This window comes from Bactrocera neohumeralis, chromosome 6 (genome assembly GCF_024586455.1).
Source record: "Bactrocera neohumeralis isolate Rockhampton chromosome 6, APGP_CSIRO_Bneo_wtdbg2-racon-allhic-juicebox.fasta_v2, whole genome shotgun sequence".
NCBI lineage: Eukaryota > Metazoa > Arthropoda > Insecta > Diptera > Tephritidae > Bactrocera > Bactrocera neohumeralis.
The window spans coordinates 55,578,045-55,591,542 of NC_065923.1; positions in this window are offsets into that span (position 1 = coordinate 55,578,045).

The window sequence follows — 13,498 nt, forward strand, 5'->3', positions numbered from 1 at the left end:
CGACTAACAAAAAACGTCAGAAACACTAAATTTTACGGAAGAAGTGGCAGAAGGAAGCTGCACCCAGGCTTTTTTTTTAAATTGAAAATGGGCGTGGCGCCGCCCACTTATGGACCAAGAACCATATCTCAGGAGCTACTAGACCGATTTCAATGAAATTCGGTATATAATGTTTTCTTAACACCCTGATGACATGTACGAAATATGGCTGAAATCGGTTCACAACCACGCCTTCTTCCAATATAAAGCTATTTTGAATTCCATCTGATGCCTTCTCTGTATAATACGAGTATAAACATTAGGAACCAATGATGACAGCGGAATAAAACTTTACAAAAATACGGTATTTGAAAAATATGTAAATGACGTATAATGAAATCTCGATTATCACTTTACCATGCGAGAGTATAAAATGTTCGGTGACACCCGAACTTAGCCCTTCCTTACTTGTTATGTAAGTATTTTTTATCCATTCAAATAATGGTAGAACTAACAATGTTGCAAAAGTAAATTACATAAGCTGCTTTTGTAAGATCAGTCCAGGGGTGCTCAAACAGCTTCTAAAAATCTAACACTGATCTAAATTGACATATGTGAGAACATAATCAAGGTCAAAGATCAGGCGAAAACGAACACTAACTGCACGATATGTACAGTGCGAAGCCAACCAGAGGAACCATCATAATGGATATGTGAAGTCTAGGAGAAGATGTTACACACCTTGGCGAAAACAAATCGCGAAATTTCAATATAATACACATATATATAATATAATAATATCATATATAAAAATATGATATCTAATATCTTCAAAAAGCATTTTTAAGGACAGACTGCGATCACTTATTATATAAAATAATACAACTGGATTTTATTCTTTACCATAAGCTTTTCCCTTTCTGGCTTAATATTCTGATCGCTTTCTCTTCGCAATATTGCCTCTATCACTCTTGTGTGCAACCCTACAACTATCTCGATTATTTAAAAATTGTACAAAGAACCGTAAGGTTAGAAAAGCCACTGTACTTCGGTGTAAATTGTTGATGTTACCATAAGCCGGAATTTAACCGCGTGATTTTTTGTAGCTCAGACTAGTTAATTTGATATACATACATACATACATACATATATATGTAGGTGTAAACTCTGGGATCAATTATTTCATTTACACACATCCGTAAATAATGGAGCATTAAGTGGGGTTTCATAAAATCGAAATTTCTTAAATCCGAAATCTCGTCTGCAAAAAGACTTTGTAAGATATCTTCGAATTAAAACCACGAAACACAAATTAAGCATAAACAAGGGCAAACTCATTGAATGCAATTGGCTACATTATTCAATTAAACCAAAATCGGCGAGCTTTCCAATGGTCATAACCCCAAATGAGCAAAACACTTAAAATATTTGACGGCTTTTATTGAAAGGCATACAAAGTAAACAAGAATTAAGACAACAATAACAACACAGTTGTCATTTAATAGGAATTATAATGATTTATAGGAGTTGTACAATGAAAAGACGTCAAAACAAGGTACGTAAAAATGCACACTTCAATGACAGTGAAAAGTCAAAGTCAAGCCTTGGGCGTGAATTCACGGTTGCCAAGTGAAAGTGCTGGCATATACCTCGGAGCTTCGCGTTTTGTAAGCATCAGCATATGTGTGCTGCCTGAGCGTTGTGCTTTGATCTCTGGCTAAGCTATCCGCTGAACAAAGTGAACGATTTATTGAACAAAGCCTTTACACCAACGAGTCTTACGAACAATAGGAAATTTACGGTGTTTCGGCAGCAACAAGTCATTAAAGCCTTTTAATTTTCTGATAGGCTCAAGATGCCAGCAATACGAGTAACCATCTTTGGATACACAGCAATGAAATTCCAAAGTACTCAGCGAAAATAGTAGTCTGCACCTGAACTAAAGCGAATTAGTCTGAAAAAAACTAGTACTTACCGCAATATTCATGTTTAAAGGCTGCAGCAAGATGTGCAAAAGTATAGCAAGTGCAACTTTCTATTTGCCTTTATAAGTTTTTTCCGGTCTCTGCACCGAGCGAATTATCTGTTCATAAATGATTTATCCAAAAAAGGCGACAGAATGAAAAAAAAAACCCAAGAAATTATTTATGACGTCCGTAAAAAGATGTTGATCGAGACAGGCGCACTCTAAAGCTCTAAAGTTCAGGAAATTTTGATATGGTCTAATACAGGTGCCGGTCTTGACCACAATCTACCGATCCACCGAGTCACAAGTTACCAATGCAAGGAGTGTACGAGTAAAGGACCAAAACTTAATGTTCCTTCATTTTTGGTCATATTTAATAAACATCTAGCAAGGTATGTGGGTGTAGATAATAAATAAAAAGGTAGTCGACTGACTGTATGGGTTTTTGTAACGAACCAGTTAAAAGTTACTTTTCAACTAGTCCCTTTCTTATCGGGGTATATGATTAAGTAGATATAAACAAATACATGTGCGTGCATAATTACAGTTTGTCACGCGTGGCCGCGAAGGCATCTCATCTCCATCGTAATCAGCACCGGCATCACCATCTCCACTCAACACATCTCTTTTCAATTCGAATTTGTAAACACACGAAGATAAGTGCATACATATGTATGTATGTTTGAGTTCGTAAGTGAATGAATTTTCGAATTCTCAATTGAGAGACCATATGTGACCCGCACCATGAAAGTGAAACCGGTTTCGCGCGTGTTATTAAACGACTAGGACAACGTTGCTTTGCAGCGGCTTCCATGGCTACAATGGCTTCAGCGGGTACGAACGAGTTTACTTCGCTGTGGCGTGACGCATTGAACGTCACCGACGCGTCGGCTACGATTTTGCTGTTGACCCACTTTTCGAAAACTCGCTTCGAGCTGACTCTAAGCTGTCGCAAATTGCAGTTGTCTGCTCTCTGGCTTGGTGTGGAAATCCACGGGAGGAATTATTGATTGCGCGAGCGTGAATTCAAATTATTGAACGCTATCGAATTAATATACATAAATAAATACAATTCATACTTTTCTTTGGACTTCGATTATTTATTTGCTGATTGGATTAAATTTTGTGTCTTCGCAGCTGATACTATCTGGAGAGTTACATATGTATATATATTCAAGTCAAAATGTAAATATGCCTTACTAGGATTTTGTTTAATCTGAGCTGACCTCAATCGATTGATCCCAAATTTTGTATCTATATTTTATATTATTTCCTAAAATACTGAAAATATTACCACAACCGATTCTGCAATCTACAAGCTTTTCTGTTGCGTATATCTGCTGTCCAAAGACCACTTTATTCTTTCTAAAACCCATTATTTTATACTAAGAATTATGTGTATTATATTTGATATAGAATACCTTGTCCTTAATTTCTTTAGTAAAGGTTTGTGTACAAAACTGGACGAATTATAATGAACACATATTCATAGACTAGGAATCTGATTTTGGGGTAGATTCTTAATTGTTAGGTCAGCTTTTTGTAGGTTATGTTAGTTGTGAATGGCTAAGTTTAGGTTATATACAAGGCGTTTTTGAAAGTAAACAGGTCTTTACAAAAAAAAATTAACAAATGGTTTTTTTCGGCAAAATCAGTTTATTTTATTCAAAATAGTCTCCTTCAACTTCAATACAGCTTTTTGCACGGCCCAAAAGCATGTCGAACGAGTTTTTTAGCTCGTTGGCCGGTGTGGCCGCCAGTATGCCGGTGCAAGCCCTTTGGATGGCCGCTACGTCTGTATAATGCTTTCCTTTTATGGACAAATGCATTTTTCCGAAAAGGAAGAAGTCGCACGGTGCCATATTAGGTGAATGCGGGGAGTGGTTAATGGTTAAAATGTGATTTTTGGTCAAATAATCGGTCACAAACGTTGATAGATGAGACTGATTCTTAACAATTTTTGGTCGTCAGTCAATTTGTGCGGAACCAACCGTGCACACACCTTTCGTAAGCCCAAATGTTCGGTCAAAATGCGATAAATCGATGTTTTGGATCCATTTCCATGAATTTCAATGATGATTTCGGCTGATTTTTGTTGAATTCACGCACAGTTTCGATGGAATTTCCGGTGATCACGGATTTTGATTAGCCCTCATTTATGTCCTCACGACCACTTTGAAAACGTTGAAACGGGATAAGCAATCATCGCTATAAACTTGTTTCATCAATTGAAACGTTTCGGTAAAAGTTTTACAAATTTTAAAACAAAATTTAATGTTGGCTCTTTGTTCGAAGCTCATTTTCGCACCGATAACACTAACATACTGACACTTAAAACGCAATAACTTCACTTCCAATCAATGAAATACCAATACATTAAATTCTCACTTTGTAACAGCTCTTGTACATAAATAATGTCCTTATGTCATCTCTATACCAGGTCAACGTTAGTGGTGATGGGTGCGAAGACTTACAGCATATCGGGTTGATCTCTAGCCGGTATACTGCTTTGGCTTCTAGTAAGAAAAAAATTACGGTGATCTTTTATAACGACCTTAGGTCTCTTTTATTCTTAAAAATTTGTTAGATTCCTTCCTTACTTTTTTATTTCTCTTTCATGTGACTTAAACTGCCTCACCACAGAAACGCTTGATTTATATTGTTGTAAAGTATGCTTACAATTATTTGCAAGCGGTATTGCTTTGCTCACCTTATTTAGCCAGACAGACTTGATTAAAACAGCTGCACTCTGGTTTCTGAATAGTACCATATGTACGTGTGAATATAACTTTATATATTTATCGTTTCATTTATGCCTTTCACTAAACTCATTACAGTAATAAAATTATCAGCTATGGGACCAAGATTTTTGTAAACTTCCATAAACATGTGGTCGCTTACATTAAATTTAATAACTGTAACAAGTAAACTTAACCCATGCTTATTATATTATTCATAAAAGCTATTTCTATATTCACAGTATTGTGAATTTGATTATATTAAATGTTGGTCATTCCATCCACAATTTACATTCTATGTACATTCGTTCAAAGTATTTGACAATAATGCAATTGGGGACGGTGCTCTCCGAGATTTACGAATTAGTTACTGAAAAGTTTAACGTACACTTTTCCATTAAACAAACCCAATAAAATCAGTTCCGAATTGAAACAAATTATTGGTTACCGTTTGTTTATAAAAATTTGGATAATTTCACTATATATCTCAATGTAAAGCGGTGAAAAAAGCGTAAACATTATGCCGGCTAGAAATTTTTATAATTAAATACTTTTCTTTGTATATGCGTTTAAAAGTACTTTTTCAAAAGTTCAAAATTCATAACTCCGAAATTCTTCATATTGTGTCGAAATGAGCAAAATACATGTCCAATATTTGGCCTCAAAGAACATAACAAAATTGTCTCTGAAAGAAATAGAATATAAGTTTTTGATGGAATGACACATATGTACATAAGTACATATATAGTACTAGAAGACCAGTCCACGTTTTACTGTGGCTGACACATACATATGTAGATATCTATATGATTTCTATGAGTAACATTATAACTATTAGTTAATAAGATATAGCATTTTTGTGAAGCAACATGTGTTAGTTTACAAAAAAAATGGTTCATAAAGCATTTTGTGTGTTAATAAAGCATTGAAAATTGAATTAGTAAAACATGAAAAATGGGTACCTCGCAAGTTCATAATTTAACAAAAACAACGAATTGCTGATTCTGAGTAGTATTTAAGTGCTCTTTAATCGTAATAAAACCGAATTTTTACATCGGTGTGTGGCAATAGAAACATTTCTTCATCATTTCATACTGCAGTCCAACCGACAGTTATTCTAGTGGAATGCACATGATGAACCGGTTCTCAAGCGTGGAAAGACGGAAAAGTCGGCTGACATTCATCGACTGATTACTGAGCCAGTTATAATCCATTGTTCTGCGTATTTGGTAGCAGTTCTATTCCACTATTCCAAATATTTAGCAATTGTATTACTTTTGACGAAAGATCAGTTTGAAATTGTACGCATATACTTCATCATATCCGTTTAAATATGTATGTATTCCTCGCTAGAGAGCTCCTATGATAAACGCGTCCGATCGCTGCTAAATTCAAAGTGCTATAGAGAGCGCGGCCTCCGATGCGCTGTAGATAGGCAGTTTATATTAAGTTTGCTACGAAATTTGTAACACCCAGAAGGAAGCGTCAGCGACCCTATAAAGAATATCTGTCTGTCTGTCTGTTTATATATGAACTAGTTCCTCAGGAGGATGGGGTCATGTGTGGAAGTTTACGCAAGTGAGGAAGTTCTCTGATTGCCATTCACTTGGGAATGGCCAGAAACGAATCTTTTACATACGGCTCAAGCAGCTCACGACAACAACAAGCTTCTGAATTGCCTACTCAGTCCGAAGTAGCACCTGTTGGCAAGAGTTATCCTGCGTTGGATTTCTAGGCTGACATTGTTGGTGGTGTTTATGCTGGTTCCAAGATAGACGAAATTATCTACGACTTCAAAGTTATGACTGTCAACAGTGACGTGAGAGCCAAGTCGCGAATGCGACGACTGTTTGTTTGATGACAGGAGATATTTCGTCTTGCCCTCGTTCACTGCCAGACCCATTTTCTGTGCTTCCTTGTCCAGCCTGGAGAAAGCAGAACTAACGGCGCGGGTGTTGAGGCCGATGATATCAATATCATCGGCATACGACAACAGCTGTACACTCTTATAGAAGATGGTACCTTCTCTATTTAGTTCTGCGGCTCGAACTATTTTCTCCAAAAGCAGGTTGAAAAAGTCGCACGATAGGGAATCGCCTTGTCTGAAACCTCGTTTGGTATCGAACGGCTCGGAGAGGTCCTTCCCGATCCTGACGGAGCTTTTGGTGTTACTCAACGTCAGTTTACAAAGCCGTATTAGTTTTGCGGGGATACCAAATTCAGACATCGCGGCATAAAGGCAGCTCCTTTTCGTGCTGTCGAAAGCAGCTTTGAAATCGACGAAGAGGTGGTGTGTGTCGATTCTCCTTTCACGGGTCTTTTCCAAGATTTGGCGCATGGTGAATATCTGGTCGGCTGTTGATTTGCCAGGTCTGAAGCCACACTGATAAGGTCCAATCAGTTTGTTGACGGTGAGCTTTAATCTTTCACACAATACGCTCGATAGAACCTTATATGCGATGTTGAGGAGGCTAATCCCACGGTAGTTGGCGCAGATTGTGGGGTCTCCTTTTTTATGGATTGGGCATAGCACACTTAAATTCCAATCGTTGGGCATGCTTTCGTCCGACCATATTTTACAAAGAAGCTGATGCATGCTCCTTATCAGTTCTTCGCCGCCGTGTTTGAATAGCTCGGCCGGCAATCCGTCGGCCCCTGCCGCTTTGTTGTTCTTCAGGCGGACAATTGCTATTCGAACTTCTTCATGGTCGGGTAATGGAACGTCTGCTCCATCGTCATCGATTGGGGAATCGGGTTCTCCTTCTCCTGGTGTTGTGCGTTCACTGCCATTCAGCAGGCTGGAGAAGTGTTCCCTCCATAATTTAAGTATGCTCTGGGCATCAGTGACTAGATCACCTTTGGGGGTTCTACAGGAATACGCTCCGGTCTTGAAACCTTCCGTAAGCCGCCGCATTTTTTCGTAGAATTTTCGAGCATTACCCCTGTCGGCCAGCTTATCAAGCTCTTCGTACTCACGCATTTCAGCCTCTTTCTTCTTCTGTCTACAAATGCGTCTCGCTTCCCTCTTCAACTCTCGGTATCTATCCCATCCCGCACGTGTAGTGGTCGATCGTAACGTTGCGAGGTAGGCAGCCTGTTTTCTCTCCGCTGCGACACGGCACTCCTCGTCGTACCTGCTGCACTTTCCGAAAACCAATGGTTTCGGTTGCAGCTGTACGTAAGGAGTTTGAAATGCCGTCCCACAGTTCCCTTATACCGAGTTGTTGACGAGTGCTCTCAGAGAGCAGGAGTGCGAGCCGAGTAGAAAATCGTTCGGCTGTCTGTTGTGATTGCAGCTTCTCGACGTCGAACCTTCCTTGTGTTTGGTGGCGCGCATTTTTTGCTGCACAGAGGCGGGTGCGAATCTCAGCTGCAACAAGATAGTGGTCCGAGTCGATGTTAGGACCTCGGAGCGCACGCACATCTAAAACACTGGAGACGTGTCTTCCGTCTATCACAACATGATCGATCTGGTTGGTAGTTTTTCGATCCGGAGACAGCCAGGTAGCTTGATGAATCTTCTTATGCTGGAATCTAGTACTACAGATAACCATATTTCGGGCCCCGGCGAAGTCAATCAGCCTCAACCCATTTGAGGATGTTTCGTCGTGAAGGCTGAATTTACCGACCGTAGTGCCAAATATACCTTCTTTGCCCACCCTGGCGTTAAAGTCGCCAAGCACGATTTTGACATCGTGGCGGGGGCAGCTCTCATAAGCGCGCTCCAAGCGCTCATAGAAGGCATCTTTGGTCACATCGTCCTTCTCTTCCGTCGGGGCGTGGGCGCAAATCAGCGATATGTTGAAGAACCTCGCTTTGATGCGGATTGTGGCTAGACGTTCATTCACCGCAGTGAATGATAGTACTCGGCGACGGAGTCTCTCTCCCACCACGAATCCTACACCAAACTTGCGCTCCTTTATATGGCCACTGTAGTAAATGTCACAAGGACCTACTCGTCTCTGTCCTTGTCCCGTCCATCGCATTTCTTGGACGGCGGTGATGTCAGCCTTTATTTTGACGAGGACATCAACCAGCTGGGCAGCGGCACCTTCCCAATTAAGGGACCGGACATTCCAGGTGCATGCCCTCAATTCGTAGTCCTTATTTCGTTTGCCATGGTCGTCATCAAAAGGGGGGTCTCTCATCCGAGGCTGGTTGTAGCTCTTCACTGGGGGTGTTTTTTACGTGGCGGGTCCCAAACCCAGCGCACAACCCTTGTAGGGAATGTTTCGCCTTCTCACTTTAGCTCGCCTTCGAACGGATGTTCTTAGGCTACCCAGAGGATACTTGGTCAAAGACCGGAAGTAGTGAGCTGCTTGCGCCATGTGTAAAAGAATCGTTTCTGGCCACTCCCAAGTGAATGGCGATCAGAGAACTTTCCTCACTTGCGTGAACTTCTACACATGACTCCATCCTCCCTGAAAAAGTAATTTTGAGAAAAACGCTAGTGAAATTTATAAACTAAAAAAGTGACGAAAAAAAAAATCACGATATTGTCAAAAGTGTGTTCAATAATGTGTAAAAGGTCCGAATATAATTACTAAAGCCATATTTAAGAAATAAATTCGGAAAAAAAAGTCATTTTTTTATCATGAAAACTTTAACTAACCTAATCTAACTTTTCTCAGTTTTTTTCCGTCAGAAGTCAAGTTAAAATCATCAGGCCGTCTGTAGATAGTAGTGATAACTTGAGTAGACATTGAGATATCTTGATGAAACTTGGTAGAAATACTAGTACCACAAGAACGTTTGTATTATAGATAGAATATGATTTTCACTCAAGTTACAGCTCGCGCAGACAGTCGTCAAACGGACTCTACATCTATACCTACTTCGATTAGTCTTAGGTGTTACGCACAAAAGTTAGCTGAACCAAACCATTATACTCTGTAGCGACAGGATGTGAGAACATACATATAAATATCCGTACTTGAATTAGAGATTTTCGTCCCTTTAGCGGAGTTCGTTTGACAGAAAGGGGGATAACTGTTTAGTTGCAATGTTTGCAATGCATGTCATAAATCACACTTTGAAGAAAAAATCAAGAATCTGCAGAGCTGTGCTGTAAGCAATCCAATTGAGATATTATTAACTGAGGTCAGTTGCCTTATAATGTTTCATGAGAAATTTATATTATTGAATGGTTTTGTTTTTAATGTTTTAACACTTCAAACATTTCATGATTAAATAATATCGGCCTTCATTTGAATAACCACCGGTACGATTACAAGAGTCCAAATGAGCGCTTCCAAATCTTTTATGCCGTTTTCAACATATGCATCTTGAATTTGCATACTATTTATATGGTGCGAAGGTATTTGCATAATTACTCAAGACAAAATGTAGCCAAAGTATAAAATGAAAATATTATTGCGGCATCAAAATCTCGAACCAACAAAATGAATTGTGCGCTTGGCCATCTTGATGTCAGAGACGGTCTCAGCAAGTGATCACTTCACACATTGGCACTCGTGTAGGTATGCGCATCCCTATGGAAATGGCGGACGAGTCGTTCTTGAAGTGGAAAATTTGTTAAATTTCAATTCACCGACACATTAAATGCGGCCAGACTTGATGGCGATCTGTCAAGGCTGATTATGTTTACTAAGCTTAAATAACAATCAGGTATTTATGTAATTGATATGTGATCACAAATGAAACAACAAATCTGTACTTGCATGCACATGTATCGACACATGTCGACAGCAAATCGCAAAGAAACGTGACCGAGAGCGAAAAAGAATACGCGGCTAAAGTGTGTCGTATCGAACGTACTTAACGACCGCATGCTTTGCATTTACTATATAAACTGGTTTCGTACATATTAATTATGTTTAATGAACGAAAAAACTTACTAATGATTAATTTATTAATTGAATATGCATAGGTATTTCGATTGCTGGACCACCATATTGTTCCGCGGGGTACAAACTCTGAGAATATGTCGAAGCATAATGTTCTGAACTACAGTATTTTCAACTCTCCCAGAGCGCGAAGAAACACTCCTTCACTGCTTCAGCATCATTTGTTGTATCATCAACCATCAGCTAAAAAAGGCCGAATTCAAAAAATAAATTAGCACTGCAAACTGACCTTCAAACATTTTTTGACTAGTATTACCACCCAATTAAGGTGTTCGCAGCAGTAAGGGGCACATGTGGACCAAAAATTAAAACTATGGACAGGGCACTGTTTCACCTTCAGGTAAAATACTATTTTCAGGAACTAATAGGCCAATTTCCACCAAACATAACATTGTTTCGACACTCGTATGTATGTTACTCTGTGAAAATGAGCTAAATCGGACAACATTGATTATTAAGGTGGAGCGATAATGTATGGAGAAACATTTTTTTTCTGTTTTTTAACGGCATAGCTATAAAAAGTTGCCTTTTAATATATTAAACAAACATGCAAAATATCAAACAGCTGGCTTAATGTTTGGGGTGCCCCAGTACAGTCAAACATTTAAATAAAACAAAAAATGGCATTCTAAGCATTTAATACGAAAAATATTCTCTTACATTACTTAAAATACTACTTAAACATCAGCCCCTTTTTTTTTGTATTGAAATGAGGCATTCGTTGACGTGATAGTACTCTCGCCCTAATGAAATCAACTCGTTTATTTTCCCCACAAACTGCACTCGATGCTTCTGTTACCAACTTGATGCAGCGCTCCACAGCTTGGGTGTGGCATAGAAAATCTGTAATATTCTGACATGTACCAAGGCCGTTTTTGACAATGCCTTTCAAGGTTTCATCAGACATATTTAAAGTTCGACGTGTATCAGTTATATGACACACTTGCCACATAATAATCTCAGTGTATTCTTTGGCATCGAATTTGAATATATGTACTTTAAACGTTCGAAGTCTTCGAGCATTCTCTGATCTTGCTTTTACAATTCTTCGATATGCAAGATCTCTTATAATCTCTCTGTCATCGCCAAGCATGACGAAAGTATCCATTTCGTTGGATTACTTTGTCAACGATTGCTTTCATATCGGAATTCAAATAACGGCTCGGGTCAATGGTTTGCCATATGTTTTTGGCTCCGTTAATGTATGAAGAATTACATTTTATTGTAAACCACATTGGTCCATAAACTTTCATATGTACGTGGCTAATACAACTAGCTTTTTTTCTGGGTCAGTTTTAGTGGAATACAATTTTAGAATTCGATTAGCTGTTGTTAGCCATCTAGAATGGTTAAGGGCTCTAGCTTCCATATTAGCTAAACAGGAGAAAATATACCAGTACAGTATAGCGGTCATTATGTGGTAGAAATACTTTTGGTCGGTATTTAGCTCTTCCCTAGTTATTTCAGGTAATAATGTAGGTATAACGGTAATTTCGACTATCGGCATTGTTTGACAAGTTTGTAATTGAGATCCGATTGCGTCTGAAAAGCACTTAGGTTCCATAGTTTTTCCGTCTAAATGTAAAAAAAGATGACGTATTGGTAACTCATTTGAATGCAATTGACAGATATTCCACTTTAATGGCCTGTTGAATTCCTCCACCATCAGACGAATAACACCACCTTTGAAACCTGCATCCACTACAGTTCCAACGCACCCAAGAAAGCAAATTCACTCATTTTTATCGACTTAGATTTCAAACATAATAATATAGTGTCTTTTATATTTTTAGCAGTTCCCGACTCACAGGTGACATGACCAAAATAGTTGTTTCCTGGCTCCGATGTCCTTTCTTATTCTTCACAGGTGAAACTATATCGACACCGTCTATCATCATTTTTCTGGTTGATCTTTGGTCGAGTAAAAATCTTAATTTCTCTTGGCAACACGACACCCTTTTAAACAGCAATAATTCCCGACATCTTTTCACTTGCAGCTGCAGATATTAAATAATCTATTGGACTCTGTTACAAATGTTGTAATATTTTCTTGGTATTTAATGTTGGTTTGACGGCCTTGAAACGATTCAATTTGAAAATTCGTTTTACACTAACAGTGAAGATTTTTGCCATATTTTTAGAACTTCACCCGCTAGTCTTTCAGATATTTCAAGAATTGTTCATGTTTTATGAACAGATAACATTTCACTGGATCATTATACGTAGGTAAGTGAGAAACAGGTAACTTCTCCGGCAAACCTGAGACAGGACACCTCGTTGTTTGTCGTGCTTTAACTTGAAACAGTTATAAGCTAAGCTGCAAGCAATACGAAAAATACGATTTACAGTAAATATTCCGATTTCAGCTGTTAAATTTGATGTAACAATTAAATGAAAGGCGAACAAGTGAACTGCTGTAAGCGCGCGACTAAAGAGTATAGATATTCGGTTTTTTTACTTTTTTTTAAATCAAACCACTTTATTCGACTTCAAACTTAGGACTGTACAGAATTGACAGATCACCGTCAGTTGCTTACTTAAATCTACCGTTTTTTGCATATTGTCGGCCTGGTAATGTGGAAAGTGAGTGACTGGGAAAATTAGCATACATATAGAATGGGGGAAGTTTTGGACTGTGAAGTTAGGAATGTGAAATTAAAGTGCGGAACGTAGCTATGTTATTATAATATGGTAGTATATGTTTTAAGAGCATTAATTTCTATCTTACTCTAACATAGCATCGCTTAGAACATCAAACAACGTTTATAAAATGTTTGCGAATTTATGAGTATTTGGCATAAATTTTCAAAATTTCAAGTCAATGGGGGCACCTCTAAACATAGCGTGAGATTATTGATTTTTCTTGTGTTTAATATTTACCTAAAACAGCAACTTTCTACAGGTATACCGAAACAGAAATCAAAAATTAATAAAATCGCTCCACCCTA